Below are 13,409 nucleotides of genomic sequence, written 5' to 3'. Positions count from 1 at the left end.
GTTCCGCTCCCGCCCCGCCCAGCTCAGCCCAGCCCGGCCCGGCCCGGCCCCGCTCCCCCCACTTCCCCTCCCCAGGCATCGCCCCCCACCCTCCTCCCTCTCCTCTTCTCCTGTCCAGGAGGGGAGCCCGGGGATGCCCTCTGGGGAACGGGAGCAGGAGGTGCGGAGGAGGCTGGAGAACGGGGCCACCTGCACTGCCTCCTCCTGCCCACGTCTCCCAAAATCCAGAGGCACACTTAGACCCTGGGAAGTTTCCATGGAGGCTACCTGAGCAAGAACTGATTGCACGGTAGTTGGTATCATGGTATTGAAGCCCATGAGACGTACTCCCCAACATCTTTGAATAAAAAAAAATTAAAAAACCCTTGAAGCATCCTTCAGACAGGAAGCCTTCTGCAAGGCACACAGAAGAGCAACCTGCTCTTGGAGAAGATGATCTTTAAAGGTTCCTTCCAAACCAAACCAAACCAAACCAAACCAAACCAAACCAAACCAAACCAAACCAAACCAAACCACTGCCTGATCTATGATCCATACATAATATGGGATTCTGTATATTGCCTTCCCACTCCAGGCAAACTCTTTAGCAGGAATCCTGGTGGTCCATATAGGATGCAAGTGATACATGACTCCAGGATGAACAATAAACCTACTCAAGCAAGCACTACAATGCATGTTACTTCACTGCATATTGTCCAGTCATCAAAACAACTTCCTTAAAGTTGTCACAGTTTGCACATCCTGTTATGTATCATAAACTTAAATGTTTTTCACTAAGCTGGTACATATCTGTCACTGGCTGTGAAACTGCTTTACCATAGTTTAGTTTTGTCCATGCAGTTTGCAGGTAAGGGACATTTCATAAATTGCCACTCAGTTTATCAGAAGGTGGTTCAAAATGTCTGGGTTGACTCTTAAAACTTTTCAAACCAAGACTTAGGCTGTGAAATGCTGAAGGTGATACACAACATCAACACACCACGTGAAACAGCCTCTTCCTTGAAAAAATCAGATTGAAGGCAACTTCAACATCAGTTCCTGCTCTCTGAGCACACACTCGTTGACCAGATTCACCCCAAGCATCACTAAAACAGTTCAACAATTCCATAGGTATCCCAGCTGACAATACAGTACTAAATGAACAGCACTTCTAGAGGTCAAATTTGAGCCAGACTGTTAGCAACAGATTTGGTTATTTGGCTGTTTGAGAGCTTTGCACTTGTTTGATGAAAGATGGATGCTGTGGTTTGCTTGCTGCACATCTCTGAGCTGTGTGAGCAGAGGAATGAGGAAATATTCTTTACTGCTATCCATTTGCCAGATGTTCACTTAAAGAAGAATTTGGCCTCTGCTGAGTGTGGTATATCTGCTATCAAATATATTTGAGAAGCCTTTCATTATGTACACTTAATATGCAAGTCAACTCCAGGAGTCTGGAGACATAAACTGTGAAAAATTCATGAGAAGTAAACTGGATTGCTATTCTGTCTCAGCATTTAGCAGATTAAAACATGTCAAATCCTAGAAGCTTTATACCCAAGAGCAGATGTCAGTGTGCATACTGAACAGGAAATCTCCCTATCTAATTACAGCTAGGGTAAAAACAATAATGAGAACTGAATTGGTCTTTTAATTTTAACATTTTATACTGCAATAATACTTGATCCCTAATATCCCCAAGCATTTCACAAATGCTAGCGAATTAAAGACATAATTTTCCTTTTAAGGTAGGGAAATGATCTGTTTTAATGGCAATGTTTGTATCTGAAGCATCCTAAAAAGATGCCATGAGAAATGTAAGCAGTCAGGAGAAGATACAGAAGATTTGTAACATGAGATGGTGGAGTTCAGGACTGTCAAGGTTTAACACTACTTACAAGAGACTCAGCTGAAAGCAAAATTACAAGACAGAAAATTACCTTTATCCTGGCCCAAACCAGGACAGGATCCAACGTGGTAGAAACAGAATTCCAAGTAGAATCACAGCCCTAAGATTTTTTTTGCAGTGAATGATTGCTCAGCTTCCTGATAGGCTCCCTTTAGTTATTGAAGCTGCTATAAGGTCACCTTGGAGCCTCCTCTTCTCCAGGCTGAACAACCCCAACTTCCTCAGCTTCTCATCATAGGAGAGGTGCTCCAGTTCTCTGATTATTTTTGTGGCTCCCCTCTGGACACACTCAAGGAGCTCCATGTCCTTCTTATGCTGGGGAGACTGATCAAAGGCTGAAGTGCAGCCAGGAATTACAGGAATCTGATTTTTGGTCAGTATTAATATATCCTGATCGTTGGAATGAATGGTGAATGCACTATCTACCAAACCCAGTTGTCCACTCTAACTCTGAGGTTATGCAAAACCCTAAACTAGCTGTTCTCTTCCTATTTTATGAAGATTTTACAACACCAGAAGAGTTACTCCTTGCAATCTGGCGCCCTCTCCAGCACTTGTGTGGGTTGTTCTGCTTACAGAGACTGCCACAGCACCCTCCTCCTCAGGGAAGGAGTACAGGAGTTCCTCCTAACCCAGCAAGCACTCTCTGTTTTTCATATACCTAGGTTGTGGCCACACATTGCACTCCAAAAGGCTCCCAGACAACTTTCCCTTTGTTAATGAAGAGTTATCAGGCAATTAATTTTCTTTACAAAGCAAAATTATTCCTAACATACTCAGCTTCCCATGGTCCAGCTCTCTGCTGGCTGTCTCTGGTTTATTGACAATTATCCTTGCCACGAAATGCACCAAGCCAGTATCAGTGTCTTTAACTCCTCAAGATAATCTCTGAACCTCTTTCCCTCAGAGTGCAGCTGAATCCAACTGCTCACTGCCTCCTTACCACCACCACATCACATCCAACTTTCTTCCCACTCCTTGTAGTAAGGTAGCAGTAACTATATTTTATTTGGAGAGCAGCCAGACAGAGAGGGACCTGGGAGTCTGGATTGCCAGGAAGCTGAAGAGGAGCCAGCAGTGTGCCCAGGTGGCCAAGAAGGCCAATGGCATCCTGGGCTGGCTCAGGAACAGCGTGGCCAGCAGGTCCAGGGAAGGGATTCTGCCCCTGTGCTCAGCCCTGGGGAGGCCACAGCTTGAGTCCTGTGTCCAGTTCTGGGCCCCTCAGCTCAGGAAGGAGATTGAGGTGCTGGAGCAGGTCCAAAGGAGGCAACTGGGCTGGGGAAGGGACTGGAGCACAGATCCTATGAGGAGAGGCTGAGGGAGCTGGGGGTGTTGAGGCTGGAGAAGAGGAGGCTCAGGGGAGACCTCATCACTCTCTCCAACTCCCTGAAAGGAGGTTGGAGCCAGGGGGGGTTGGGCTCTTTTCCCAGGCAACTCTCAGCAAGACAAGAGGGCACAAGAGGTCTCAAGTTGTGCCAGGGGAGGTTTAGGTTGGACATGAGAAAGAATTTCTTTAGGGAGAGGGTGATCAGGCATTGGAATGGGCTGCCCAGGGAAGGGGTGGATTCTCCATCCCTGGAGATATTTCAAAAGAGCCTGGATGTGGCACTCAGTGCCATGGGCTGGGAACCACGGGGGGAGTGGATCAAGGGTTGGACTTGATGAGCTCTGAGGTCCCTTCCAACCCAGCCCATTCTATCATTCTATGTAGCAGTGATTGTCCCTGCACTCATTAGAAGAAAGAAAAAGCAGATTTTGTGACCCTGTTCCAACCCTGAGTGTTTTGCACATTGCATCTGCAGCAGAAGAAGTTCATTGAATCACCAAGGTTGGAAAAGACCTCAAAAGATCATCAAGTCCTTCAGAGAGAATTGTCTCAACCTCTGCCTCCCCACAGAAGGTCCTCAGGTCACCCAGCTGGGATACTAAATCTGAAACAGCAGCTATGAGATAGAAAATTTGCTCCACATTTGGGTCATCTTCCCCTGGTGTGAGAGAGAATGAACCCACCTCTTTATCTATAGCTGAAAACCTATGGTCCAACCTCCCACAAAAGACAACGAATGGGGCCCACACCCTGAGAAGTTTAGGAATTGACACAAGAGGAAACAATCTGAGGCTAACACTTAATCACCACATTTCTACATCCTCTTCTCACAGTCTGATTGCCCAAACACTTTCTCTTCTGTTTCCTTCCTCCCTGTTGTCTTTTTTTATACTTTGTCAAGTCATTCACACTGCTCCCTCATCCCTGCTCTGTATTCCAAGACTTTTCTTTATCCTATTTTGCTAGTTTATCATCAAACAGCTGCAAGAAACTAAGGAGAGAGATTATGTCCTAAAGAACAGAACAGAGAATGCTTTTATTCTTGGTTAATGTGCTGCTGCAATGTTTACTGTATTTGATCCATACATTTTAGAAGGCTCTTTGGACTTGAAGGTTGGGAATGAGAAGTACATGCCTGTTTTCAGTAAAAATTCATGGATATTGGCCATTCATTTCCTGTGGGTGCCTTTGAGAAATCTTCTTGCAAGGTGACCTGTTTGATTATTCTCTGATCAATAGGTACACAATATTATTGTTAATTATTTCACAAAAAATTACATTTAAATCTTGTTTCATCTGCTTTGTGGAAACAGGTGTGTACTCTGTAGTTCCCTTGCCCAAGAGTTCCCTATCACTGACTTCCTTAGACAGATTTTTTTTTTCTATAGACTTCTTGGACCAGTGTAATGTGGATACATTGAAAATAGAAAAAATGCCTCTTGAATCACCCTGGTTCCACCGGCAGAGTTTACTCTGTTTAAAATGTATCAAACTTATTTCCATCAGCAAAACCCCCTCCACACCACCACCGCCTTTACCTGTTTACAAACTTTAAATGTATCAAGGCAATTTTCCCTGAAATAAACCATTGCAATTCGTTCAGCACATAAAGCTGGTGACTTCTGCAATTTGTAGCACGTCTGTGTGCAGTGGCTAATTATTTCCTCACAAACAAAATATAAAATATTAATATTTATGGATTGTGACAACCAGTGCTAAGTGACAGGATGAAATGCCCTAACCCTAACCCCGCGAAAGATGTTTAATTTTGTATTATTAATTATTAATTATTTTATTAATTATTTTTGTTTGTCTGCCTATCCTGGGTGAATAAGATAGCAAGGCTCCAGCTGTTTCTTCTGGAAGCAGATGGATCAGGACATGTGCTAAGCTTGGAAGTCTGTGAAAACTGTTTCTCTTCTTGTGGAGTGGATTTAGGTTGTCCCTTCCCCCTCGTCCTGATGCTCACCAACCTACTAGACTTCTGCAAAATAAACCACTGAAAGTAGCAGGAAAAGGAAGCTGCAAAGTTTCAGGAATTGAAATATTTACTTCAGCAAACCTGTTCCTGAAACTGAAAAGAACACAAAAGAACATTAAAAAGCTGCCAACAATGCCTACTGTTTTATGACAGTAAAAGTTTTGGTGTCTACCAACAATTTCCTTCCACCACCATTTAACTTGTTCCTAGTAATGTGTGGAATTACTTTCAAATAGTATTCTTTAAATTGTTCCTTCCTTCCTGCTTTCCTGCCTGCCTGCCTCTCTCCCCCTTGTTTTATTTAATCCCAGAGTTGTAACTAAAGCAGAATTAAAAAAAAAAAAAAAAAAAAAAGTCCAAACTAATGAAAATCTGTTTTTAAGAACTTTAAACCAGGGTTTTGTCTTTCCTATTTCTCTGCCAAATCCTACCTTCTGCAATTTTTTTTAGCTTTCTAAGCTCATCTTCAAATTGTATTGTACCTTACAAGTTTGGAGATGAGCAGAAATGTAGAACTTCTGTTTTAGCTCACTTATACTTTCAATTTAAGTTTGACTTAGAGAACCAAAGCTGTCTTGCTAGCTTAGCCAACTTACAGGCATGCAAAGACAGAGAGGATAATTCAGAATACTTAAAGTGTCAATACAAAAAAAAAATAAGTTTCTTTGACCAATTAGTCACCCTTGAGCATTCCCCTGTTCAGCATTCAGTGCAATGCCTCTCTTTTCCAGTCACACTGGTTACATAATAGAAGAGTTCTTTAATGCTTCTAATTTTTATTGTAATTCTGTTCCCACTGCTATGTTAATTAGATTAAACCAGACTCCCACTGAGACTGTAACAATGATAAACATTGTAGTAATCTGTCAGCTCTCTCAGAAATCTCATTCAATTGTTTTGCAAATGTGCTGTTCCACTGTGTAATGTAAATAATCTACTAGAAAAATAAATTCATGATGACATTGAGGCACACTGTGAGTCTTCCCAATTAAATGATCATGAGGAGGGTAATGGAAAATGAAAAATTTTAAATATGCATTAATAATACAATTTTAAAACTAGACAATACAAATATCCTGTAAATTACCTTCTGGCAGATGTTTAAAATTACTGTACACTAATACTCATCAGTTTCTTTGTCTGGAAATATTGGCTGGTTCCATTTTTCCCTCTTTGCCTTAAATAGTTTGTACCTTTTCTGCTGCTAGCTTTAAAAATAATAATACATTCTGAGAACTTTCAGCATTATGTTCTATGGGAAAAACAACAGCAGCACAAGTGCTCTTGGTTGTGTCATTGACTGGCAGTAAAAAACCTCTATATTTGCAGAACTACTAATTTCAGGAAAAAAAAAAAAATTAAAAATCTGTATTTGACTGCATCAGCTTCATATGGCTACAACCACAGATGTGACCAAACCTTATTTATAATCTCTTTTAGAAAAAACTCTGTGGACGCTGTAAAGACAGAATAATTAATGTACTGCTACAATCTGATGTGAAAAACTCCGCAAGAGGGCACCAGAGAGTTATTCGAAGTATCATCCAGGCAGCTGTTCAGAAACAGCTGTTACTTGCAGCAAATTAAGAGACTATTTATCAGCTACAAGTCAACTTTCCTGCCATGCTGACTTGTGTCACACACCTAAAAATCCGTGTCACACACACCTACAATACTGCCTAGAGCACTAGGATAAGAACAGCACTTGTTAAATTTGTTTTAAGGGCACAGCAGAACTTTTTTTTGCCAGAAATAAAAAGTTCAGCAGTGCAAGAGACAGCCTTATCATGGACTAGACTAACCCTGTAGTATTATTCCCCCAAATGCAACCACCTCCCGTGTTTCAAGTGGTTTTGACCTTGTCTTTCCAATGCATACATAGTTTTATTTTTAAGATAACTATTTCAAAACACTGCATACAGAATTTTCCCCTCTGGGTGTTAACCCCACTTGTTTCCTCAGTGCAGAGGATAGGACTTTACAGACATCCTGAATCACAGATTCAACAGCTGTAAAAATGGTTTTGTCACGTTTTATCATGAATTTCTGTTCAAATTACCCCTGCTAGGCCCCTCACAGAAGTATTCTGCATTCTTCTTTGCCCTGAGACTACTTATATCCTTCTGAAAAGGTGGGAAATCTCCTCAACTCTTTTGAGGACTCAAGATGGTAAAAAGCAAAATAAAAATTCTTTTTCCCCTCAATCCACATATTATAATATAAAAGGTAAAAAAGTAGTAAAAATGGAATTACACGTAAAAAAAGATGGAGATTGATACCTAGACTGGATTCTGTCCTCCTTACTGCCCCTTTTGCAGGAAAAGGTGGTCCCAGGAATAGATTTTCTTCCACTAAAGTATTTTAAGAATTCATACATCAGCAAATCTAACAGGAAAATGTCAAAAGTCTTTAAAGCAGATTTACAATTATTCTTTTTTTTTTTTTTTTAATTTTGAAACAACTACTTAACTGTTAAATTGGGCCCTGGATAGCAGATGAAAGTAGACTTGGCCCCTAGCTGTGACAGCAGTGAGAAGGATGTTAGGGAATGGCAGGACTCAAAAAATGAAGAATGGGTTAAGAATCTTTATTGCCTGTGGTTATGGGAGAACAGAAGAAGGTCAGTGACACTTTGCCAGCCACACACACACTCTCCTTTCCTTCAAAAGGGAACAAAATGCACAGTGGGAAAGAAAAGAATTCTCCCACACTGGGAGTATTAAGTTTTAGGGCAGTGAATGCATTTCCTTTTCGGGTTTGTTTGGGTTTTTTTTTCTAGTCATATTCCTAATTATAAGGCTCACTTGATTTAGTCTTCAAGAGGAGCAACAATTTATCACTTTCCTAGTTGTGACACCACTTTTTTTTTGTCTTTATCTCCCAGTTCTGGATTTCTGGGAACAGAAGGACATCCTTTAACAGTGTATCTTTTACAGCCTGAATATTGAATATGCATTAACCAGATGAGGAAATCAAGGGTTGGACTTGATGATCCCTGAGGTTCCTTCCAACCCAGCCAATTCTATGATTCTATGATAATATATAACATCCCACAAGTAGAAAGAAACCAAGTGTTTTGTGTGTTACTCCGAGCCCTGGAAATAAGGTGGACAAGAACAATATTCTGTTGTTATTAGAGATTAAATCATTAGTGAATTCAAGACAAAAAAACCCAAGTATACTCTGAAAATACAGCTTAGAGGACAAGAAAGGAGGATCAGACACCTGGCTCCACGTGCAAGAATCTACACCAGAATATAAATTAGGAATAGGAAAGTCACACCTAGGGTAGGGTCCCTGAAGGGCTTGAACACTGCCAGAAAGTTGCTCCTAAAGGCAGATAATCAGCTTCTGTTTATTCAGCTCTGATTTTCTTTGGCAGAACATGCAAGAATAAATAATTATCACCTTCAGTTTTGTTGTGGCTAAACAATATGTTTTAGATAAATGAAGTTAATTATTTTCTCTTACTATATTAAAAGGATAAAGGAACTGCCTAAAATAACATTCCCATCAAATGACAACATTTTAAATGATTACCTGAGTAAATAACTACATTGTCTCCCTGCCTTTCTACTCCTGTTAATTCACTACTCTAAATACCAAATTCAGACTTAAGAGCACCAATAGCATGCTACTCCACTCCAAAGGTCCACATTAAGCATGTTGTTACAAATAATACCTCTAATTATCCAGCTTTTCTATTTCAGTTAAATGTCTTAATATGCCTTTGTAGTGCTAAGGCTTGGACAACAGGCCCAGAGTTGCCTTGTATGGAAACAGCAAAAATAAATGAGACTGTGTCCCTGTATATCAAATATAATTGACATTGTATCCTCATCTTAATCATTAAAAACATCATTTATCAAAAATAATTGGCTTGATGCTTCCAAGGAGAGGATGTTTAAGGAACCCTGACAACAACACCCTGGACTCTGGCCCACTCCTGGCCATGGGTGGTCAGGAGATGAAGCAGATGTTCTGCACAGTGTAATCTGTAAAGTCCTCCTGACTTGCAGGTTGTTTGGTACATAAAGCTGGAGCCCCTTGCAGTGACTTTGGATGCCTCATCTACAGTGTGTAGGATTTTCCCACTTGCTGGGAAGGGTTCTCCAAATCCTGGAACTGGGGCTCCCCGGAGACTGAAGATCTGGGATCTCTTAATCCCTGTCCTTTCTCTTATGTAGTAATGATTTGATGCATTACCCTGTATATTTTCTATTTCTCTGCTTTAGGTACTTTGTTCTCTATTTTTCTTATTTGGTTGTATTACTCAGTTATCACAGTAAAACACATCTACTCTTTCCACTCAGGTGTCCAACTCTAATTACCATCCTCATTCAGCAAAAGGGCCTCATTGAAGGCATCATGAACAAAGGAGTCATAAAATGTCTGCTCAGACACTCCTCAAATATGGTGTATTTTTCAGCACAAGCCATTAGAGTCCAGATTTTGTAAATACCTTTTTTTTTTTTTTTTTTTCAGTCTAAGTGAGTTTGGAGGTTTGCCTTTTGAAGTGTTTAAAAACCTGAATTTTAAATAGTTTGGACATTTCTGTAATTCAGGAGTTTGCCATTTTGAACTGGTTTTCATTTTTTATATTGGAAAAATCCTTTGATCACTGCCTGAAACTTCATTTTATGAAGTAGACACTACTATCTTGCAGCTACTCCTGAAGTTCTTGGCTAGTTTTGACCCATTTTCCCTTGGCTGATAGGGTCACTTTCAGAACCATGCAGTTTAATGGTGTTATGAAAACACTGCCTGGAAAACACCAAATATTCCTGAATTACCACCAGTTACTGATACCACTGTACTGCTGTTGTTTGCCAGTCATGGTTATACATTTTTTTTGCTTGTATCTACACTGGAGTGCTTCATGCCCATACAACTACCAGAGCTGTTAAGACTTGATTAAAAAGAAGCAATGAGCACGTGGGGAATTCTGGAGGGATGCAGACATGAGTCTATAAAAAAAAGAGCTGAGATGGCCAGGCCTGAGGTCTTGTTTTAGGACACAGCATCACATCAAGCTGCTGTCCTTCTGGAAATGGAAATGTATCCAGAGAAAGGATAATGCTGTCCTGGTCATTTTTCTGCACAGTCAAAGCCTTTTTTATTTCCATTTCACTTTTTATTTCCATCATAGAACAGGTATTGAAGATAGTGTGAGGAACTGTCCTCTGGGGATGCCAAGGGATTTCTGTTCTTTCTGCCCAACCAGTCCTGGAAAGTCCCTTCCCTGTGTTTCAGCACAGCAGAGAGAAAGAGAAAAGGAAAGAAGGGTTGCAGTATGAAGTTCTACCAAAGGGTTGAGGGTTTTTTTTTTCCTACAGTCTCTCATATTTGCCTTCTTACAAGCCACATGCATTAGAGAACTTAGCCTGACACTGTTTCTGTCAAGGCTGGTGAAAGATTTTATGCCTCTCTTTGCTCAAAAGTTATTGCCATTCTGCACAGAGCTTACCAAGTGCACTGCAGTCATGAGTTTCTTAAGACAATATTAGGGTCATGGATATTTTTAGGATACACTGGAGTGGGAAACAGTTCTTTGGCCCCTTCTAAACAAGATCTACTATGTGCTTCCATCTCTGCTACTCACAGCTCAACTGCTATTTTCAGCAACATTTTTCCCTCTTGGGTCAGCACTGATTGTCCAACTAGACATGCTGGATTTCAGCAAGATTTTTGAAAGCAAGAACCTAATAATGGTGGGGCCTGGATATTAATGATCCTGCTTTGTCTCAAGCAAGACTTCTTTCAAAGGAGTAAAGATGACAGAATCCTTAATTTTTGCATTTTGAACCTTGGGTATGTCTGCTGCAATTCCCATTTATTCACCTTACCTCTGTAATTAGTTAATATGCCATGGCCTTCCCCTTCCTACTTATTTTTGTCTACAGTCTCAAAGAAAAGTCAGAGTATTTTCCAAGTTCTGAGAAACCCATCTTACCTATGAGTCCAGCAAATTAATACAGGCTATAGCAGACCTGTTTCTGACACACATTGAGTTCCTTTCCCCACATACACAAACAAGCATCCAGATTTCATGACCCACTCCTGAAACAGATGCTACTCCCACTGCCTATTTATTTTTCCCTTGCTATCACTGATTTATACACAATATTTCCTTGTTGTAATGTACCACAGCTGAGTAACACACCAACATGGACATTTCATCCTACCTTCTCCCATCTTTTGTGTATTATTTACAGTTCCTTGCCTCCAGACTTTTAAAATGGAAGTACTTAATTTCTTTTTTTCTTCTCTCTTCATACTGGTTTCTAAAAGGCAGTGAATGGGTGCCCTTCAATCCCTTTAACAGGTAATAAATATTTTACCTGGAGGAGGACATGGAAACAGCTTACTGCAGTCTCAGTTCACTGCAGTAATTCCCTTCACTATTATTTTCCTGCTGCAAGAAGCTGAAGAAATGTTTCCATTACACCAAGAACAGTAGAAACCACAAGCTGATGAAAGCTTTTCCAGCCATCATGCTGTGTGGTTTTTTCCTACCTGCTGCAAAGGAAACTGCAAGGAACAAAAGTGCTGACAAATGCACAGGTCTGAAACACAGTATAAATCCATATCCCAGGCTTTCTTGTCTGCACTGTGCTTGCAGAATCACAGAGTGATGGGATAACTTGGGCTGGAGGTGGCCTCAAGAGGTCCCTCTCCAACCTCCTGCTCAAAGCAGGTCAGCTCTGGGGTCAGACCAGCTTGCTCAGGGTTTGATTCATTTGGGTCTTGAAAATCTCCATTACTGGAGATAGCACAACCACTCTGGGCAAACTGTTGCTGCTTAAGTGTCTTCGTGAGGAACAGATTTTTCTTACTTCCAGTCCAAACCTTTCTTGTTTAATTTTGTGGCATCTCTTACCTTGCTCCTTTGCAACACTGAGAAAAGCCTGGATCCATATTCTCAGGAACCTTATAGGAAAGGACTGGATGGTGTAGGGTACCCAAAGCCTTCCCAGCCCCAGACTGACCAAGTCCCACTCCTATGGTCCCTCCAAGTGCTCCAGCCTCCAACCACCCTGGGGACATCATTGTCCTTGCTCCAGTTTGCCAATGCCTTTCACACAGTGGGAGCCCAAAACTGGATGCAATATCTGGACATGATCCAATAGGTCCTGAGCAGAAGGGATTAATCTTGATCTCACCCCTGTTCTCCTACCATGTCACTGTTTGTGGAAACCAGGATGCCAAACCCAGGGCCTTCACTGCAGAGGCAGCAGTGTCCTGGCCCCCACAGCAAGTAGGGTACTTGGTATGAAGCAGAACTGTACACCTGCACCACATTTTTCCCCTTAACAAGAAATTTTCTGCAATTGATGTCTTGGCAGACTGGCAGCCTGCACTTGAAAAGTATTTGGCAGCCTTTTTTACAGTCTTAAAAATAGAAAGAATGCTACATTGAAGAGAAGACCCATGGTGCTACTCTTAAATGGCAAATACAGGACATAAAACCCAAAATAAATATATATATTGAATTGAACACCACTGACACAACTGAACTGTTACCTTTTTTTGGCCTCCCTTTCAGCAAAATGTTCTTCAGAATCTTTGTAGTTTGTCTATATAATTGTATATTTGTCTATATACTCTACACTGTAGAGTATTATATTTTACCAGATGCTTCCACTCACCATAGTACTGCAGACAATTAACAAGTCAAATAATTTTCACCAGAGGATGCTTTCTAGTATGGCAGCAGCTTGATGCATCTTCCTTTCCTCACCACTGATGAACAGCTGAAACATCAGGGAAATTTCAGTCAGCAGTTCTGACAAATTTCATTCTAAATAGAAGAACTTATCAGAATCTCTTCCTGCCCTGTACCAGCTTTGAACTTTAACAGTTAAAGACTGCTACACAACCCACTTCAGAAAAACAAAAAGACCTAATCAGGAACAAGAAAGGACTGTTAAATCCTGTCCTCAGTTAACTTCCTCTGAGATTTAACTGGGACATTTTGATCACAGTTAGAAAACAGAGATGTTATTGCTGACTACTATATCAAGCTCTTGTGAGGATTTAATTATAGAGGCTGCAGCGTAGGCCACCAGGAGTGTGAGTGAAAGCTAATACATAAGAATAGGTACTTAGAATGAACACAACCTGACGCGGGCTAAAACTTCTTAAAATACCTTCAAAAAAGGAAAAATTCCAAACCAGAAGGTTAATATTCCAATTACACAAAACTCTAGGAA

Source organism: Heliangelus exortis, chromosome 8 (genome assembly GCF_036169615.1).
Source record: "Heliangelus exortis chromosome 8, bHelExo1.hap1, whole genome shotgun sequence".
NCBI classification, from domain to species: domain Eukaryota; kingdom Metazoa; phylum Chordata; class Aves; order Apodiformes; family Trochilidae; genus Heliangelus; species Heliangelus exortis.
Note: the sequence above shows the minus strand (reverse complement) of the source record.